We start from the raw sequence: 22137 nt of genomic DNA, 5'->3' as shown, positions 1-22137 counted from the left end.
AGTGTGTGTGTGTGATAGTGACTGTGTGAGAGAGAGAGAGCGTGACTGTGCTATTGTGTGTCAAAGAGAGATTGAGACTGGATGCTTGTGTATGTGTGAGTGTGTGTGTTTCAGAATGAGTGTGTGCGAGTGCGTATGTGAGTGACAGTGTGTTTCTCCCTTCCCCCACCCCTACTGTTCCCTTTCCGTTTGCCCCCCCTGCTCTTCCTCCCTCCTATCCCCCCTCTCCCTTCCCCCCTCTCCCTTTCCCCCTTTTCTCCCCTGTGTTAGTTCCAGGTACCATTCCCTGGACACCCCTGCCACCTGTTCCCATCCATCTGATTGTGCTCCTTCCCGCCTTGGCAATATCAAAACAGCATTGCAGTGTTCATAAGGATTATACCTACAACGTAACCAAAGTTTCTGTAGAATTCGGCCCGATAACATTGAGCATACGTCCAACTGACACCTGGAAGGATGTGCAAGTTTCCATGGCGACTTGTGTGGTTCCGTGTCTGCACACATCTTTGTGTGCACAAGTTATTTGCATAGTATTTAAAAGTGAAGAAGCACATGTTTAAATGTGCAACGCAGGGCTGTTAACGTATGCTCAGCTGGCAGAGATAGGCAACAGCAGAGATCGCTAGCAACGCGGCATGGAACGGGAACGGCAGGGCACGGCGCAGCCAGAGGCACGTGAGGGTCTTGCAGATTTCGGGGAGACAGCGGGCGCACGGTGACATCATTGGGAGGCTGCGTGCCTGTCGTGCGTTGCTGCCAGTGTTGTGGGGCGTTGAGTGAGTCAGTTGTGCTCCGGGGGAGAGTGCGAGATACCGGAGGAAGCCACCTCTTCCTGTTTCCCCCCGCCCTGCTGCCGCAGAGCTAGCAGGTCTTACACGCATGTCACACACCCACTTTCCCAGCAGCAGGGGCTGGACAGTATTTGCAGGTGGCGAGGCGGTTGCTGGTTTTGGGGGGGGGGATAGGGGCTTGGAGATGCGCCGGGGGGGTGGGGTAGAGGCTTTGTGAAGCGCCGTTGCGGGGGGCGGGCAGTTAGAGTTGTTTGTTAGGCAGGGGGAGGAGTAGGGAAACACACTGCGCGTGTTTCCCTACCCCGCCCCCTGCGTGGGTCTCGGATTGGCAGGGGAGGGGCTTCGGTGATGTGTGGGTGGTGCGGCACTGACCGCTTTTGCTCCATGAGTGTCAGTGCTCTGCCCTCGACGTCATCACGTTTGACGCGTGGGCGGGGCAGACACTCATAGAGCAAAAGTGGTCTCTGCCACTTCACTTTAGAACGTTGGGTAAGTGAGGCTTCATTAGAACGTTGGAGGTGCGTTTTATATAGAGAGATAAGTTATGCTAGTTTAATGGATATGCATGTACTGTATATATCTATATTTATATTTTTATATTTTATCCTGACTAGGAAGTCTTCAAAAACAAGAATACAATTCAGAATTTCTCTTGGGAGAGGACATTCAGTCTCCCCATGGACATCAGGAATCATTCCTCAGTGACTGAGTTTATTCTCTTAGGACTCACTGATGATCCAAAGCTACAGATTCTTCTGTTTATACTGTTTTATTGGTTTATATTATAACAATATTGGGCAATATCGGCATGCTTGTGCTCATTACTACAGATCCTCAGCTTCAGACTGCCATGTACTTCTTCCTCAGACATTTGTCCTTCATAGATCTCTTTTACTCAACAGTTATTGTTCCTCAAACACTAATCAATTTTTTATCAGAAAGAAAAGCCATTTCATTCCTTGGCTGTGCAGCTCAAATGTTTTTCGTTGATGGAATGGGAGGCTCAGAAGGATTGATTCTTGCAGTTATGTCTTTTGATCGTTATGTTGCCATATGCAACCCATTGCTTTATACCACTGTAATGACAAACAATATTTGTATTCGATTGGTAACCGGTGTCTATTTTGGTGGCTTCCTTGATTCCCTAATACATACAATCAGTACCTTCAGTCTGTCCTTCTGCAAATCCAATAAGATTACTCATTTCTTCTGTGACATTCCACCCCTCTTAAAGCTCTCCTGCTCCGACACATCAGTGAATGAAATCTTATTGTTCTTTTTTGCAGGCAGTATTCAGGTTGGAACACTGCTGGTCATCCTGATTTCCTATGCTTTCATCCTCTGCTCCATTCTGAGGATGCCCTCTGCCACTGGCAGGCACAAGGCTTTCAATACCTGTGGCTCCCACTTTCTCTGTGTGACCTTGTTCTATGGCACTGTGATTTTTATGTACATGAGGCCCCAGTTCAAGTATACAATGGACCAGGACAGAGTGACATCTGTGTTTTACACAGTTATCATCCCCATGCTAAACCCCCTGATCTATAGTCTGAGAAATAAGGATGTTAAAGAAGCTCTGAGGAAAGTCATAAGAAGGACATTTGATACCTCATATTAGTTCTGTCACAATAACTTTTGTATTCACAGATGTGAGCATCATATTATTTCTTGAAATTATAATTTATACAGCATAATTTGAGTATCCCAGACCATAAAGGGATTCAATATTTTATCTTTAATATAAAATTATACATGGAGAATGCAGGCATTTTGGGATAGTTCTATATATTGAGCCATAAGTTAGATGTCAATTAGATGCCTGTCTTTTGGCGTGAAAGCAGCAGGTATCGGCATTTAGGGGTGAACATGCACTTTGGTGCTATTCTATAACTGAGGGGCCAGATTCAGTAAGTGGTGCTCAAAGGTGGGCCCTGGAATAATTCAGTGCTCAGCACTATTCTTTAAAGGAAACTTTTGACTGAGCATCCTTTATAGAACAGCATGTAATACTGATTCCCACACCCAGCATTAGGCGTGAGGACGCATACCTGCTGAAACCAGGTGTAAATCCTGCCTCACAAGGTGGGTGTGCATCCCCAGTGTTCTATAACGCTGTGCCCAATTTTTCAGCATTTTCCTTCCATGGCCGCACCCTCATTTGGGTTGTTGATCTATGGGATTTGAACACCCATTCCCTGATATTCAATGCTATTTAATTGGTCAGAATGGCTGCTGACCGGTTAAATAGTGCTTAACCGGCTATCCGCCGATGTTCAGAGGGGGATAACTGGCTATCCCTTGCTGAATATCCCTGGTTAGTGGCTAGTGGATAGCAGGTTATATCGCCCGATATAACTGACTATCTGCTGATTTTTAAACCGCCATATTTTGGCCACATGAAAACCTGGTATATCTTTGGCCAGTTTAAACATAACCAGCTATCCAGCTTATTTTTGAAAGAGATTTCCGGCCATCTTCCGACACAAATCGGGAGATGGCCGGCCATCTCCTGAATCCGGCCAAATCGGTTTATCGAAAGCCGATTTTGGCCGGTGGCAACTGCGTTCCGTCGTGGAACCGGCCCAAACTTCAAGGCAGGGTACACAAGGCGGGATGGGATGTGCTGGGGGCGTGGTTACAAGATGGCCGGCTTCGCCCGATAATGGAAAAAAGATGGCCAGTTCTGATGAGCATTTCACCGGCTGCACTTGGTCCATTTATTTTTAGGACCAAGTCTGAAAAAAGTGCCTCAATTGACCAGATGACCACCGGAGGGAATTGGGAATGACCTTCCCTTACTCCCCCAGTGGTCACCAACCCCCCACCCAAAAAAATTAAAAAAAACAATTTTTTGCCAGCCTGTATGCCAGCCTCAAATGTCATACCCAGCTCCCTGACAACAGTATGCAGGTCCCTGGAGCAGTATTTAGTGGGTGCAGTGCACTTCAGGCAGGTGGACCTAGGCCCATCCCCCCTACCTGTTACACTTGTGGTGGTAAATGTTGAGCCCTCCAAAACCCACATGTAGGTGCCCCCCTTCACCCCCAAGGGCTATGGTAGTGGTGTAAAGTGGGTTTTGAGGGGATTGGGGGGGGGGCTCAGCACCCAAGGTAAGGGAGGTATGCACCTGGGAGCAATTTGTGAAGTCCACTGCAGTGCCCTAGGGTGCCCGGTTGGTGTCCTGGCATGTCAGGAGGGCCAGTGCACTACAATTGCTGGCTCCTCCCATGACCAAATGCCTTGCATTTGGCCAGGTTTGAGATCGCCAGGTCCGGTTTCCATTATGGCCGGAAACCGATGCTGGCCATCTCTAAAACCTGCCCAAATGCTGACATTTGGCCGGCTCCAACCGTATTATCGAAACAAAAGATAGCCGGCTATCTTTTTTGATAATACGGTTCTGCCACCGCTTTCCGGCGCCGGCTATATAGATGGCTGGCCATCTATTTAGCCGGTGCCGTTCGATTATGCCCCTCCACGTTTGAATATCGACATAGCCGATTATCTTTAAACCAGCCAAAAATAAATTGGATATTCAAATCGGGTCACCGGAAACGGCTCAGCATTGAATATCCGATCTTAGCACCGACCACGGGAGTTAGCCTGTGTAATTCCACAGGCTGAATGTCAGCCCCTCAGTGTTTTCGAATAGCGCACAAGTTGATGTGAATGAAATTCCTTATTAGAGCCAGTTAACATCAAATAATTGATGTTAGCATCTAATTATTGCTTGTTAATGGCTAGTTAGCCAATTATGTTTTACGCACTTCTCAGAATTCCTCTTAAATTTGGACAACCTTTATAGAATTGAGGGATGAGTGCTTAATGTGTAATGGCAAAGAGGACATTCACCTGGGAGGAGCATGGGCGGGCCATGGACCTTCCCAGTATTCATGAGTGTGCATTATTGACTTCCCAAATTTATATCACCATTTACAGCAGCCACAGACATGGCTTAAGTAGTCACACCTAAAATTAGGCATGAACAGATGTGCTATTGTAGCATACTAGCTTAACTTCCTTTACAGAGAGGCCAGATGTTTTATTAAACAATATAGATTTTACTGTGAAAGCATTTTATGTATCTAATACTGGCAATTGAAATTTTATGTGTGGCCATAACTTATTCATGATAAACCATACATCATCAGCCTCTACAACATGGAAGGAAATCTATATTATTCTAATCTTTCTGAGTCTAAACCTTAAAATGCAACCTGACCATCAAGAAAAACCCTTAGAAAACTATTATGTACAAAAGCCTCCAGATAAGAATAAATAACTGCATTATAACAGCTTCACACAAAAGGTCTGAAATATAGCCTGCCGCATTGCCTTGGATCTATTTCATAATGGTGGAAGAGTAGCCTAATGGTTAATGCAGTGGCCTGAGAACCAGGGGAACTGGGTTTGATCCCACTGTAGCTCCTTGTGACTCTGGGCAAGTCACTTAACCCTCCATTGTCCCAGGTACAAAATAAATACCTGTATATAATATATAAACCACTTTGATTGTAGCCACAGAAAGGCGATATATCAAATCCCATTCCTCCCTTTTAGGTGCCATATTCTGAGATCCTATTTATAACTTCTGCTGAGAACGGGGGGAAGATGTGATCCCCGGGTGGGAAGCCACAAGAAGAGCTTGGTGCTGCTCACCACCAAGTTTGTGTTGCTGCTCATGGAGGTAGAAGGGAGGGAGGGAAGGAAGGAAAGAAAGAGAGAGAGAGAGAGAGAGAGAGAGAGACTGAGAATGGACCCCAGGAAAGAAAGAGAGATAATGGATCTTGGAAAAGAGGAGAGGGAGGGAGGGAGGGAAGAAAGAGAAAGGGAGACATGTTGGATATGGGGGTGGGAGGGAGGGAAATTATCAGTCCTTTAGGGAAGGGACGGTGGATGGGATTTGATATACCACTTTTCTGTGCTTACAATCAAAGCAGTTTACATATTATATATAGGTACTTATTTTGTATCTGGGGCAATGGGGGGAGGGTAGTTAAGGGTGTCTTTTACTACGCTGCGGTAGCGTTTTTAGTTTGTGGTAGAAATCATCTAAGGGGGTCTTTTACCAAAGATTAGCTTGAGTTATCTGCAGCAGGGTCCATAGGAATAAAATGGGATCTGCTGCAGATAACTCAAGCTAATCTTCAGTAAAAAAAAAAAAAAAACCCTAAGTGACTTGCTCAGAGTCACAAGGAGCTGCAGTGGGAAATAAATAAGTAAATACAATCTCTTTAATTGCACAATTAATCACGATTAAAAAAATGTTTGCTCATGCAATTAATTGCAATTATGAATTTTAATCAAAATGCAGCCCTAGTCCTAATAAGTTAAAGCATCCTGCATTAGTTTTTCCACTAGCACACACTAATCAAGGTATTTATTTTTTGTATTTAATTTTTTGAGGGAGTGTGTCAGGGTAGACGTGGGCATGGATGGGCTATTCAGGTAGCACATGCTAACTGAATAACGTGGGGTTAACAAGGGTGCCATTAATGCCTCTTAAATAGAAGATGGTAAGTGCTGCTGCATTAATAATTTCTAGGTAATATGTGCCAATGACAATATTAGTCCACGACCTGAAAATTAACAGTAAAAGCTCTTTTTATTTAAGGACATGCTAGAAATGGGCTTAGTGCGTGGTACAGCCCTGCTTTAGGGCATGCTAAGCCTATTTGCAAGTGCATCTTAGTAAAATAGCATCTTTGTAAGGACAGGATTCATGGAGTTATGACAGTGTACAAGGCAAATCTTTTCATTTTCAGGACTTTTTGTTTTGTTTTGTTTTTCTTTTAATTTTAATTTTAATTTCAGGGGCAATGTGATTAACAATGTATAATGCTTTCAAATATCCATTAGAAAACATGGAATGGGATGGCATAGGCAATTCCATTTCCTTTTAAATATCTGAACATCTCTAGTCTTGTGAATTAATGGGCTTTATACAAAACATGGTTTCAGCCATAGTCTCGTCCCTTCATACCAAGAGATCCTCTGTGCCTAACATGTTGCTTTCTTTTTCCACCATATGTTACTTAAAAATGGAACAAAAGTGGAAGAGCTTTATTCATCCCATTGGGTTTTGGTCTCCAAACAAAAACCAGTCCTGCAGTGTTGTCTGACATGTTTAGCTGAGAGAAACTCTCGAGACTGTGCCCCAGGAGTCTCAGAAGTTCATTATAAACCTTAGCATGATCCAAGCTACATATCAGAGGGAAGAAGAGAGATATGATTTTCCCCCTCATGCTTTAGACCATAAATTTATATTTTATTAAGTGCAATAAGATAAACTTACAATCTGGATCTTGCGTTTAACAAACATTGTAGCCTCTGACATCACATCTCCATGGCCGCTGCTTCTCAGGTTGGTGAGTAAAGCTCCATATTATTCTCACAAATGCTCACACAGAGCAAAGGAGTAGTTTAGTACCTGGAGCAGCACATTGATAACCAGGGTTCAAATCCCATTTCTCCTCCAGATGTTTCTTGTGATCTTGGGTAACTCACATTACTCTCCACTGCTTCAGTTACAAACTTTGATGAAGAGCTCAGTGAGGCTAAGAAGGAGCAAGTTGCTTGAAAGGCAACTTGTGGTAATCTCATGCTTGAGAAAGCAAGAAATGAAATCCAACCTCCTATCTTAACATGCATTCTCAGCACTTCTAAAATTACCTGCACCTAAGAATAGTATTAAGGTCTTTGCTGTCTCTTTGACAAGCTCCCTTACTCTTGTCTCTTTGTTAAATTGTACAGCGCTGCGTAACCCTAGTAGCGCTCTAGAAATGTTAAGTAGTAGTAGTAGTAGATTATATGTTGGTTAAAAAATTGTTCCTATTTAAGAGGAAATTAAAGTGCATTTGCAAATGTTGGATGTTTCAGTTTTTTCATCTTGCAGTTCAAAGCTTACTTCTCTCATTGTTTGATTTTTGCAATGTTATCTATTCTGGCTGTCAGAAGAGCTATATTAAGAAAATTCAAACTATACAAAGCACTGCAGCAAACCTCATATTTTCAGCTTGTAATATGATAGGGTTACTCCTTGCTAATTGCTTGCTGATTGAGGCCAAGAATCCTGAGGATCCATTCCTTCGGCACAGGATTCCTTTAGGCACAGAAGCATAAAGGAATCCTGTGCCGAAGGAATGGATCCTCAGGAGCTTAGTCAAGATCGGGAGGCGGGGCTGGTGGTTGGGAGGCAGGGATAGTGCTGGACAGACTTGTACGGTCTGTGCCAGAGCCGGTGGTGGGCAGCGGGAATGGTGGTTGGGAGGCGGGGATAGTGCTGGACAGACTTGTACGGTCTGTGCCAGAGCCGGTGGTGGGCAGCGGGATGGTGGTTGGGAGGCAGGGATAGTGCTGGACAGACTTGTACGGTTTGTGCCAGAGCCGGTGGTTGGGAGGCAGGGCTGATGGTTGGGAGGTGAGGATAGTGCTGGGCAGACTTATACGGTCTGTGCCAGAGCCGGTAGTTGGGAGGAGGGGCAGGTGATTGGGAGGCGGGGATAGTGCTGGGCAGACTTATATGGTCTGTGCCCTGAAGAGCACAGGTACAAATCAAAGTAGGGTATACACAAAAAGCAGCACTATGAGTTATCTTGTTGGGCAGACTGGATGGACCGTGCAGGTCTTTTTTCTGCCGTCATCTACTATGTTACTACGTTACTATTTTAAGGATTGTGTGACAACTTTTAAAATTATCTATGGCATAGCTTCTTATTGTGGAGCTCATTTTCATTGAGTGTCCCCTAGTCATTGCACTTTTTGAAAGAGTAAAATGTTGATTCACTTTTACCCATTCTTCACCATTCAGGACTTTGTAGACCTCAGCCATATCTCCCTTCAGCCATCTGTTTTGCAACCTGAAGAGCCCCAACCTCTTTAGCCTTTTCTCTTTTATCATTTATTTATAATTTTTCATTTTACAAGGGTCACTTGCAACAGTAATACAGAGATGATTGCACATTAATACAATATAAGAAGAAAACATCCCAACTAGATATATAGATTATATACAATCTTTCTCTTTCTTAGACCACAAAGTGAAGAAAAATAGGGAGAGTGAAATAAGACAAGGAGATCAATTAAACAGTAAACAGAAAAAAGAAAACATGGTATATCACAGGCTTCACTCCTTTGAAGTAATAATTAAGGACATTTTTCTGAGGAAAACTTTAGGAGTCATACCTGGAACTCTGGGAAAAAACAATAATCTCGACATTAATCATCCACAATAACATCCACCTTATTATTCAAAGTTTCTGGTCCATTATCATTTTCAAGATCATACCATTTCTTGCTTGTGCAGAACTTCATCTGTCATATTAATTTTTCACTCTCAAAAGGTTCAGTCAAAATGTCCATGCAACTCTCCTATAAGATCATATCTGAAACAAAGTTATTTACTACCGCCGTTAGGTCCCGAAGCGCCTTCCAGATGGTATTTGACTGCCCCTATCGGACCGACCGTTCACTTGTCTATTAGATTGTAAGCTCTTTGAGCAGGGACTGTCTCTCTTTGTTAAATTGTACAGCGCTGCGTAACCCTAGTAGTGCTCTAGAAATGTTAAGTAGTAGTAGTATTCAATTTAACCTCCACGGAAGCCAAAACTCCTAGATGATTTTCTCTTGAGGTGTTTAGGAGTGGTTCCACCGATTCGGGTTCTGCTGTTAACGTCCTCCGTTTCAGCATATGCCTCTAACTCACTCCTCCACTCCTTTGGACATAGTGGTTGAATAATTCGGGAGCAATGGAGTTGTTTTTCCAGGTACAAGAGCATCGATGCTCCTTCGCCGGTGCTAATCAAAGGACTCACCAACCCTGTCATCTGTGGGCAGTTCAATGTGCAGCGGTCCCGCATTGCTGCTCAGGGGGACAAAACACTGGCCATCAGTGGCTGACCACTGGTTGTTCCCTTCCTCTCAGTTAAGGAAAATGCAATTGCAGAGAGGAAATTTACACAAAGAAGACAAAACCTCAGAGGGCAGCTGGGCCGTTGGGCATACAAACTCCAGGTCACCATCTCACCACTCTCCCAGTTGGGACACTCTTTGTCTGGTTTCTCCTCAGAGGTCTGTCTGATATGGTAACCCTTCAGATAGCCCTCTGAGTCATTGAAACACAGAAGCCCCTCCACCACTACAGGTGGTGTCCCTTCAGAGGGCTTTTTCTCATATGAGAGAAGTTCCATCTCCTTTATCATTTTGGCGCTCTTCTTTCACACCATTTCTAATTCCGCTATATCTTTTTGCGATATAGTGACCAGAATTGAACGCAATATTCAAGGTGAGGTTAAACCATGGAAAGATACAGAGGCATTATAGTTTTGTGGTCTTATTTACCATCTCTTTCCTAATAATTCCGAGCATCCTGTTTGTTTTTTTGGCCACCACTGCACAATAGGCAGGACTTAGCGTATTGTGATATGTAGATCTTTTTCTTGGGTGCTGACTCATAAGGTAAACCCATGCATCAGATAACTATGATTTGGCTTATTCTTCCCAATGTACATCACTTTGCAATTTGTCCACATTAAATTTCATCTGTCAGTAGGATGCCCAGTCTTCCAGTTTCCTAAGGTCTTCAAGCAATTTTTCACAGTCCACATGTGTTTTAACAACTTAAATCGTTTATCATCTGCTTAATTTAACCACATCACTTGCTGTTTTTGATTTCCAGATCATTCATACATATGTTAATTAGCACCAGTCCCGCTACAGATCCCTGTGACACTCCATTATGGACTCTTCTCCATCAAGAAAAATAACCATTTTTTCTTTATTTAGGTCCAATTAACATTGTGGCTTGAACATAACATTCAAAGGTGAATTGCAAAGAACCAGCTAGGCTTGCATCATACTCAAGCATGTACTTTTCAGGAAATTTCAGAGAGAAAATTTGTTTCCTGACTTCCATCCTCACTCTTATCAGCCTATGGTTTCCCCTGTTATCCCAAACAGTTCTTATAAAACATCATTCCTAATATCATGAGGTACTTTGTCAAAATATTTTTGAAAATCTATATACAATATATCTACTGGCTCACCTTTACCCACATGTTCAAAGAAATGAAGCATATTGGTGAGGCAAGACTTCCCTTGGCTGAATCCATGCTGACTCTATCCCATTAAACCATGTTTGTCTATATGTTTAGTGATTTTATTCTTTATAATAGTTTTCACTATTTGCCTGACACTGAAGTCAGGCTTACTGGTCTGTAATTTCTCGGATAATCCATGGAACCATTTTTTTTTTTGTTTGTTTTTTATTATTATTTCAATAAATCACAAGTAAATTACTTGACAGAAAAAAGCAGCTAAAGAATACTAATTTACAAAAAATTCCTCACAAATAAATTAAGAAAAAAACATCTCCTTTTTAGATGCTTTAAAGTCCACAAATGGTGAGTCCAAGTTATCAATAACTGGAGATATAAGGAAAAGAAATTCAACATTTCAAATATACTAGAACCAAAAACAAGATATCAGCATTACAGGCTTGGTATATATTCACTTATAGAGCTCTCTTAGATGTTAAGAAGGAACATAATTGGGAAGGGTCAAAATACACATATTTGACATTCTGATAATTAACCAAACATTTACATGGATATTTTAAATAAAACGTTGCTCCTAATTGGAGCGTCTCCTGTTTCAACTGCAAGAACTTTTGCCTACGCTTCTGTGTGTCCCTCGACAAGTCAGGAAATAGCTGAGTTTGTAGTCCTCTAAAGGTTTTCTCTTTCTTTAGGAAAAATTTCTTTAATATCCATGACTTGTCTGAGGTCAACGCAACCGTGGCAAGTAAAGTTGAAGCAGTGGGTTGTTCACTATCTGAGCTTTCTATCAATGCAGAGACATCTATTGCCTGATTATTTAAATGTTGTTCATCTTTTTTACCCGGGATATAAAAACCTGGGAGATAGGGGGAAATTGATCTTCACTAATTTCAAGAACTTCTTTAAATAATTTCTTAGCATTTCCCTCGGAGAAACCAGAGGTTGCAAGGGAAAATTTATAAACCGCAAATTATTATTTTTAAGACAATTTTCAAGAAACTCCGATTTTCTCCTTAGGTTTACCAAGTCTTTAACAGTTTTGTTTGCACAGTTTGTATCTGTTGTATTTCTTTTTCAAAGTTTTCAGTTTGTGAAGCCACAGAATTAAGTTTAATTTCTACTTCCTTCAGTTTCCCATCCAATAAGGCAATTTCTTCTGACATCTTTTTCGTCTGAGGGCATAAAGCCTTACCAAGTTCCACAATTAGATGCCAAAGATTGTCTAAAGTTACTTCGGTAGGTTTTTTAAAAGGAACCATTTTTAAAAATAAGTGTACATTGATCACCCTCTAATCTTTGGGTACTAGAGATGATTTTGACAGGTTACAGATCACTAACAACGATCAGCAATTTCATGTTTGCGTTCTTACAGTACCCTAGGGTGTACACCAACTAGTCTATGTGAATTGTCACTCTTTAACTTGTCGATTTAGGTCAATACATCTTCCAGGCTCACCAAGATTACTTTCGGTTCCTCATCACTTTTGAAAACCATTTCTGGTACAGGTAGATCTTTTAAATGATACAGGTAGATCTCTATTCCTAAATGTTAGATGCCACATTATTGCTTCTGAGACATTATCTTATTATGGCTGACCATAGTCACAATTTTTCAATTATTTTGAAATGTAATATAATTTTAATATGATAGCATAATGGTCCAATATTATTAATACAAATCATGATTAGTTCCAGACCCAGGACCCACTGCCATGGTGCCCACTTTATATGTACTCCCAAGCAGGGGCGTAGCCAGATTCAGCGGGAGGGGGGTCCAGAGCCCGAGGTGAGGGGGCACATTTTATTCCCCCGCTAGCGCCGCTGACCCCCGCCATTGCCGACGCCCCCGCCACTGCCGCCACCACCACCACCACCAACAACAACAGCAACTTTGACCCCCCCGCCGATGACCATCTTGACCCCCTCCCCCCACCAACCAGTGGCGTAGGAAGGGGTGGGGCGGTGGGGAGGTCCGCCCTGGGTGCACGCCGCTGGGGGTGTCGGCGCCTCGCTGGTTCCTTGCTCTCTCTGCCCCAGAACAGGTTACTTCCTGTTCCGGGGCAGAGAGAGCAAGGAACCAGCGAGGCGCCGACACCCCCCAGCGGCGTGCTCTCGGCGGATTGGCCCTCCCACCCGCCCCTCACCGGCTTCCAGGTATGTTCTCGCGGGCGGGCGGGGGGGTGTTGCGCTACAGAGGGGGAGGGTGCGTTGCGCTGCACCCGGGGGGGGTGCGCAGCGGCGACCCGCCCCGGGTGTCAGCTGCCCTCGCGACGCCACTGCCACCAACCCTTCCCTGCCGAGGACCTCTGCTGGCGGGGGTTGGGGTCCCCCACCAGCAAAGGTAGCAGATGGCGATGGTGGATTGATGGCAGATTGGCGGCAGGAGGGGGGGTCGAGAGGGTCATCGTCAGGGGGGTCCAGGGCCAAATCTACAGGGCCCAGGCCCCCGTGGCCCATGTAGCTACGCCCCTGCTCCCAAGCCAACCATGAACCATTCCTTCCTCCCTGAGGGAAGTCTTTCTGCTAGTTATGTACATAGGTGCCCTCTTACTAAGCTGCACTAAAACATGGCCAGTGCAATCCCTAGCACAAGGCTTTCCCGCATGCTGAGGCCGCTCTTAGCATGGCTGTAAAATGACCACACTTCTCATTTTCTCTTAATGGCTAAATGCTAATTTCCCCATTAGTGTGTTGTCATTAGTGCGTTAACCCTTACCGACACCTATTTTCTAGGTAGTAAGGACTCCCACGCTAGCCATATATGCTAATCAGTTAGGGCTCAGAGATGTAATTGTGCTAACCAAATAGCACAAAAGCATTTTTACTCTCCGCCCCAGGTCTGCCCCCCAGCGCTAAAAAATATTGTATATTTTCTATTTTTTAGCATTTGTTTAGCATATGCCAAACACAAAACTACCGTGGAATGCCTGAGCATGCCCCACGGTAATGGTTTTTAACCTGCCTTAAGCACATGTTAATGCTTAACCCAGTTTAGTAAAAGGACCCCATAAATGCTGCAAGTAAATTGAGTATCATAAAAAATAGACTTTTTCTTTTTTGACAATGACCTTCTTTCCTATTCAAATTTTGGATGTTTTTTTTACAAAACGTCCAAAGTTGGACTTAGACATCATATTGAAAATGCCCCTCCACTTTGCAAGTCTAAGTTGTTTTGAAAATATGTTTCATGTAGATTCCAGAGGGGTGTGGTTTGGGTAGAACTAAAATCTGCATGTGTATTCCCCATTTCAGTAAGGAAATACACATGTGTGTCCCAATTAATCAACACTGGAATTTTCAGCTGTTAATTTGTACAGCGGTTCCTAGGCCTGGGAGAGATTTGCATGCACTGCCTCCACTACATGCAGGACTATCTCATGAATGTTCATTGTGGGTGTCCTGGAAGCCTGACTGTCTGGGGTATTTTGAGGACCAGGTTTGGGAACCACTGCCTAATACTATGAATTTATCTTGTTGGACAGACTGGATGGATCATACATGTCTTTATCTGCCATCATCTACTATGTTACTAAGTGGAATTGAAAAAAGTGCTCTTTTGGGGCAGCCCTTTACTGAACGCATTGCTTATTTCCCCCTTCAAAATGAAATAAATAAAGATTGCAGTCACTGTTGTTAATTAGTGGCATGTATCCAGGGGCATAGCCAGACACCCAATTTTGAGTGGGCCTGGACTCAAGATGGGTGGGCAGAAGTACCTCGCCCCGTCCCACACATGATTTGGTTTCTCCTTCTCTTGCCTGCATGCCATATGGTCTCTCAAATATCCCCCCCTCACATATACCTTTTAAATAGCAGATTTTCACCAGCAGCGAGCAGCAACTAATACACACTGCTCATGTTGGCCCACACCCTTCCCTCTGATGCAACTTCCTGTTTCCGCCTAGGCAGAAATACATCGAGGGAAGGCTGTGGGGCCGGTGCGAGCAGTATGTATGTCACTGCTCACTGCAGGCAAAGATCTGCTACTTACAAATATGCAGGAGGGACACTTGTTGGGAGTTTTCGGCTGGTGGGGCTTAGGGATCCCTGCCAGCCACATCATAGGTATGCTGCTACTGGTGGGCCTGAACCCAAAGTGGGTGGGCATGGGCCCACCCAAGCCCACCCTTGGCTACACCACTGCATGTATCAAAGGCATAGCCACAGGTGCACCTGGACCCACCTAGCAGTAGTACAATTTGACAGGGCTGGCATTAGGAAGGTAAGCAAACTGGACCACAGAGCTACAAGAGGCCTCTGTGGTCCAGAATTTCCCTTCCCTCCTCCCCAGTCTACATTAGCAAGTATCTTCCATCATTGGGTCACCAGTGGCAGCAATTTCTATATACTGGGTAAGGCTGACATGGAAGCCTTCCCTCTGCCACATCCTGCCCCTGTGATGCAACCGCCTGTGCCAAACTCAATAGAGGGAAGGTTTTTGGGTTAGCCACTGGAAGTGTATGGGAATAAGTACTGCTGCAAGTGATGCTATGATGAAAGAAATCTGTTAAGGTAGACTGGCGAGAGGGAGGTAGATGCCAGACCAGGAGCAGAAGGTGCAGCAGGAAAAAGGGAGAGATGTTAGACATAGGGTGAAGGGAAAGGGTAAAATACTGCATGAGGGAGAAGAAAGAGAGAGAGAGATATTGATCCAGGGGCAGACTGGAAAGGGAGAGATGCTGGACATTGGAGGGAGAGAAGAAATATGGAGAAATGTTGGGCCATGGGAGAAGAGATAGGAACGAAGAAAAGGGACAGAAAGATACTGAAGGATGGAGTGGGCTATGAGGGTGTGTGGGGGGGGGGAAGAGGGAGCAGATGCTGGTCTTCAAAGATAGAGGGAGGGCGATACTGGGAATGAAGGGAGAGGATGGAGGCTGTTCTGCTCTATCTCATGATAGGCTCTCTCTACTCAGGAGGTTAGCAGGAAGTTAACCAGAGTATAGAACATCACTGTGAAGGCTCAGAATTCTTGAACCAAATCTTCTTTAATGCAAAATGAAAGAAAATGACATACAATTAGATGTACTGAATAAGACTGTCTGCCTGGCAGAATTGGGAGTCTGTTCTACCAGCTCACCCTGTATACAAGGGGAGCCAGGAGATCTCAGCACCAACCCAAGAGAGTAGATGATGAATACTTTTAAAATGGTTAAAAAAAACTTGCTTATTTTATAGTAGTTTGAAGGGGGAGTATACAACAAGGTATAAAAAGTCAGTGTAGAGTTCTTAGAAAAGCATGCTGCAGGCTCTCTCTCAACCCCAATGGAGAGAGAAGGGGTGGTTATAACCCAGCAGGGGCAACGTTTGTCCAATTGGAAAAGTTCCATAAGACATAGGGAACTAGGACATGTACTTAGTAAAAACTTATTACAGAGCCCTGCAGGAAGACTAAGATTTGTAGTCCAAAGCACTTCCTGCCTTTCTTAAGGGCAGAAGCACTGTAATAAACTGTTACAGTGCAATACAATCTGATATAAACAATGTCCAACATATACATATAAACAACATGTACCCTACCTCCATGCAAATGTGGGTAAAACAGGGGCTTGGCAAGGAAATGAATGAGAGGATGATAGTGAGTACAAAGGGTAGAAACATAGTAAAGGGGAGTAGATGAAACATAAAAGGGAATAGAAGGCTAGGGAAAGAATTACATGGCAAATGGTAGAACTAGTTGGTGAGACAAGGAGAAGGAAAGTTGCTAGATAGGTGGAAAGTAAAAAAAAATAATTAGAAGGGTGAGAAAGGGTGAAATTTGAGTGGACATGGGCAGAAAAGAAAAAAAAAGGAATGGAAAGAACTCAAAAGGAAAGATCAATATGTCAGAGGCATGTATAGTGAGGGAATGGAATAACGCAAAAGGAGACAGGAGAGAAGAGAAATGCCAAATGGACAGCAGCCACTGGAAGGAGAATTAGCAGAATAACAACAGAAAAGCAGAAAAGAGAAACTAGGACCAACATAATGGAAAAAAAAATGTCCAGACAGCAAAGGTAGAAAAAAAAAAAGCATTTTATTTTGAATTTAATAACTGGAATATGTTAGCTTTGGGAAATGTGTATAGCAGATGTCTTTGAATTGTGTTCAGTACAAAAGGAAATTAATTTCTGTTATTACTTCTCCAGTATTGCAGTGTATGCTGAGTTTAATTTCTTGGGGTTCCCAGTTCAAATTTTGTCTAAATATTTTTATTTTCTAATTTGTGATCCCTTGTTCGGTACAACAGAAAATACCTGACTCTTTCAACCAGCTGGACTGTTCAGTCTTTATCTGCCGTCAAGTACTATGCTAGTATGGAAAGGGAAAGGGGATGGGACTTGATATACCACCTTTCTGTGGTTTACAATCAAAGTAGTTTACATTTTATATACAGGTAATTATTTTGTACCTAGGGTAATGGAGAGTTAAGGGGGTCTTCTACTAAAGCTTATCTTGAGTTATCTGCAGCAGGGCCCATTTAATTCCTATGGACCCTGCTGCAGATAACTCAAGCTAAGCTTCAGTAAAAGACCGCCAGAGATGGCCTATTTTTAAGTTATACTAATTCATTGCATATCAATGTATTGCATACATCTCGTTTTATTATTTTATATTGTCTCCAAATTAGGAAGCCTTACAAAAGAAGAAGAATATTTAGAATTATGTTGGAAGAGAACATTCAATCCCCGTATGGACATCAGGAATCACTCTTCAGTGACTGAGTTCATTCTCTTAGGACTTACTGATGATCCAGAGCTACAGATTCTGCTGTTTATTCTGTTTTTATTGGTTTATTATAACAATATTGGGCAACATCGGCATGTTTGTGGTCATTACTACAGATCCTCAGCTTCACACTGCCATGTACTTCTTCCTCAGACATTTGTCCTTTGTAGATCTCTGTTACTCGACAGTTATTGTCCCTCAAACACTAATCAATTTCTTATCGGAGAGAAAAGCCATTTCATTCCTTGGCTGTGCAGCTCAAATGTTTTCTTTATTGGAAATGCAGGCTCGGAAGTATTGATTCTTGCAGTCATGTCTTATGATCGCTATGTTGCCATATGCAACCCATTGCTTTATACCACTGTAATGACAAACAATATTTGTATTCGATTGGTTACTGTTGCTATTTTGTTGGCTTTCTCAATTCCCTCATACATACAGCTAGTACCTTCAGTCTATCCTTCTGCAAATCCAACGAGATTACTGATTTCTTCTGTGACATTCCACCTCTCTTAAAGCTCTCCTGCTCCGACATCAGTGAATGAAATTTTATTGTTCTTTTTTGCAGGCAGTATTCAGGTTGGAACCCTGCTAGTCATCCTGATTTCCTATGCTTTCATCCTCTGCTCCATCCTGAGGATGCCCTCTGCCACAGGCAGACACAAGGCTTTCAATACCTGTGGCTCCCACTTTCTCGTGTGACCTTGTTCTATAGCACTGTGATTTTCATGTACATGAGGCCCAGTTCAAATTATACAATGGACCAGGACAGAGTAGCATCTGTGTTTTATACGGTTATAATCCCCATGCTAAACCCCCTGATCTACAGTCTAAGAAATAAGGATGTGAAAGCTGCTCTGAGAAAAGCCATAAGAAGGAAAGCAGATGTTTTACATTAGTTTTACACAATAACTTTTATAATCACAGACAGGATGAAGATCATAATAGTTCTCTATATTATAAAGTTACACAATATAATTTGAGTATCCCAGACTGTAAAGGGATTGAATATTTATCTTTTATGGAGAAAGCAGGCATTTTATCCTTAATATAAATTTAATAGCATTACTGATATATCTCTGGTGATCAGGGGAACAGTTAGTTTAACTTTCAAATAGATAGGTACAGTATAAGTTATACCGTATATATTACAGAAAATAATCTGGGTAAGTCAGATGTTTTATTGGACACTAGTAAAAAAAGGCCCGTTTCTGGCACAAATGAAATGGGCGCTAGCAAGGTTTCCTTGTAGTGTGTATGTTTGAGAGAGTATGTGTGAGATTGACTGTGTGTGAGACAGTGAGAGTGAATGTGCGAGTGTGTGTGTGAGAGAGAGCGAGAGTGCTGGGTGCGAGTGTGTCTCCTCTGGCCCCCCTGCCGCCACCGTGCGATTCTCCTCTCTCCCCTGGTCCCCCTCCAGCCACCACCGATGGCGATCTCTCCCTTGCCCCCCCTCCAGCCAACCTGCGAGTCTCCTCTGTCCCTTGGCCCCCTGCAGCCACGCAGCGAGTTTCCTGTGTCTCCTGCGCCCCCTCCAGGCACCCAGTGAGTCTTCTATATTCCCTGCCCCACCTCCAGCCACCCAGTGATTATCCTATCTCCCCTGCCCTCCTGTAGGCACCTTGCTATTGTCCTGTGCCCCCTGGCCCCCCTGTAGCCACCCAGCGATTGTCCTGTGTCCCCTGCCCCCCCCTGCAGCCACCCTGCGATTTGGTTGTGTCTCCTGCCCCCCCCCTCTGCAGCCAGCCAGTATATTGTGTCCCTGCCCCCCTGCAGCCTCCCTGCGAATGTCCTCTCACCCTGGCCCTTTTGCCACGCCCCCAGCATCCTTCACCGTTGCCTTCCCCCCCCCCCGATGTCTCTGTTGCCAGTGCACCCTTCCACCCCCACCCATGTCGTCGCTGCCGGCGCTCCCCCCTCTCCGAAGGCCCCCCACCCCACTGACCTGGCGAAACAGAAACAGAAGATTTTAGCGTGATGTCAATGCCCCTGCAGTACGAACCCATAGAGTAACTTCTGCCCCGCCCTCAACGTCATCGCGTTTTGACGCGAGGGCGGAGTAGAGCTACAGTGCAGTAGAACGTTGGAGTGAGAATGTGCTCCGCCCTCAATTAACGTTTGATGCGAGGGCGGGGCCCAGAGACTGTGATTTTTGTAGCTTCAGAGCTTCGAACTTACGAACCTGGCTTCAGTGACGTCAGTCAAAATAGAACGTTGAGGGTGAGTTTTACATATATAGATGTCTATTGCAGATTGTAAGGAGACAGTATTTAATTTTCTGGAAAAAACTATTGAGAAAATGCTAGGATTCTGAATTAATATTAATAATGGTATAAAATAAGGCCATTTTTGGTTTCTGTAACTTCAAATGAACCAAATTATTGTGAACATGAGCGAGCCATTCACTTTCTGCAGAAATGTGATTACCACTAGAGGTGCCATTTTTCTGAAGACACCAAACTGGGTAGAAAACGACCAGGTCAAAATATCCCTCTGGACCATCATTGCTTTATGAGAGTGGTTTTGAGCCTGGGGGTCTACTGTAAAGAGGGTTCTTGAGTCTTGGGGGCTCTGCTGCTGGTGGGGGTCTGTGAGGGAGATCCGATTAAAGGAGGATCTGCTGCCAGAGGTCTGGTGCTGGCAGGTAGCCCTACTTTGTTGGTCTGTGAGCTTGTGAGCATAGTGTTGCGGCCTGATGCTCCAAGGCAGTGAAGTAAACCCAGCAAAAAGTTGAAGTTATTTAACCTTAATGTTAAGGCCCTAATGTGACTTGAGGTGTATCACTGCAAGTTACGTTAGGGTATTTGCATGATATTGAGAAGCAAAACATGTATTTGTATGTTTTGCATCTCATTACTGCCTAACCCGAGATTACTTAAATATCACTGTGGTATTTTTGGTCAAGCAGTGTTAGGGCCAATTAGTCATGTGACTTAAGGCCCTAACACTGCTTGATAAACACCCCCTTAATCATAAACGATTTCAAATAACCAGATCTTACAATGTTTATGAAAAGGAAGCACATTTTCTACCAACTTAAGTTCAAGAGGAGGATATACCAAACTGTAGGTCCTGCACAAGAAAAGATGCAGCATCTGGTTGCCGTCAGAATTACCAAAATAGCTAGTTGTAAAGAATACAGAGCCCTGGTAAGGACATATTGAGCCAGCAGTGCTATAAAATAAAAAACAAAAAGGCACACAACTGCTTACAAAACAGTAGATAAAAAACAACAAAGCAGTGGAATCAAATGCATTATTGGAACAATACCCGACGTGGCCACGTTTCGCCCTCAGGCTGACAGGGGTACAAACTATAAAAACAAAACATAAGTATAAAAACATGTATAACCATACTATTAACAATGTCATAAGCATGATTCAACTAATAAAAGGCAATTATTAAAAAAAATTCAACATTTGATTCCACTGCTGTTGTTTTTTTATGTGCTATAAAATAAGTCACCACCCTGTCACGTAATAACTTATGAATCCTAGTTAATGTTTTAACTGTAAGAATTTGCTGAAAAGGGAGCTGATGATGGGCCTTCAACACAGGTTGAGTATGATCACATAATTTGGTGTTCCTTAGAAATCCAGTTATATTTGTATTCTCTGAAGCTGTGCAGCAGATAGCATTCAAGGCCAACATAAAGGGCATTGCAATAATCCAACCCTGTTGTGATCAAAGCATTTGATATTGTATATAACTTAGCCACTGAATATATCCTCTGACTGTCTCAGCATCTTCCAGACAATTGTAGGGGCAAAACAAGCACTATGAAGCATCATGATGCACTATGTACATCCCTGTATTTACCTATACGACAAAATATATGGATTCATAAATACATGGCACAATCCAGCATTAAAACCTGATTACAATATGCAAACTCAGATGTTTTGTCTATAAAGCCTGTTGCTTCATGAGGCTGCAACCTGGCACATGGACAGAACACTGCGGATAAGGTTCCCAATGTTTCATGTCAACAAGTTTGTTATCAGAATTGATGTCATTGCTAGGACAGAAAGTACCAGCAGTATAGCTACAGTTTGTGATTTCTCTATAAAAAGGGCTGTTATCAGAGATAGGGACTGCTGTGTCAATATCTCACCCTGAAGAGCAGACCTGCTTTAGACCTGAATGACCATCTGAGGGACACGCTATCATCTGGAGGCCTGCATCAACTTGTATGTGCCATGTACCTGTGTATAAGTGCTCTGTAGGCCAGAGTGACTCTTTATACTTCAGAGTCTAGATAAGGATTTATGTCAGTTTACTATGAGTTATTTCTGTAATGTGATTGGCTTTGTCTTCATTCCTGTCTTTCTTGTATTATATTTGCAGCTATTGTAAATAAAATAATTGCCCTATTTTTAAAATACTGGGTGTGGACTTAATTCCTTTATTATTCTGTCGCTATGGCTTGCATCTAAGGATAAGGTGAATTTTCACATACATGGCATCAGATGTGGAGGCAGGAGGTTCCCCTAACATACACTTCTCTCTTCAGCTCCGGTTGTATGCGTCCATATTTTTGACATGCCTACACTTGGGCATGCCTACACTTTGGGTACGCCTAC

At 43.3% G+C, this 22137-nt stretch overlaps 1 pseudogene; it reads left to right on the top strand.

Annotated features, from left to right (window-relative positions):
- The first annotated feature begins 1468 nt into the window (after positions 1-1468).
- LOC115460773 lies at positions 1469-17855 on the top strand (annotated as a pseudogene).
- The last annotated feature ends 4282 nt before the right edge of the window (positions 17856-22137 follow it).

The sequence above is a fragment of the Microcaecilia unicolor genome, chromosome 1 (genome assembly GCF_901765095.1).
Source record: "Microcaecilia unicolor chromosome 1, aMicUni1.1, whole genome shotgun sequence".
Taxonomy (NCBI): domain Eukaryota; kingdom Metazoa; phylum Chordata; class Amphibia; order Gymnophiona; family Siphonopidae; genus Microcaecilia; species Microcaecilia unicolor.
The sequence above is the reverse complement of the archived record's forward strand: the minus strand, read 5'-3'. Positions and strand labels throughout refer to the sequence as shown.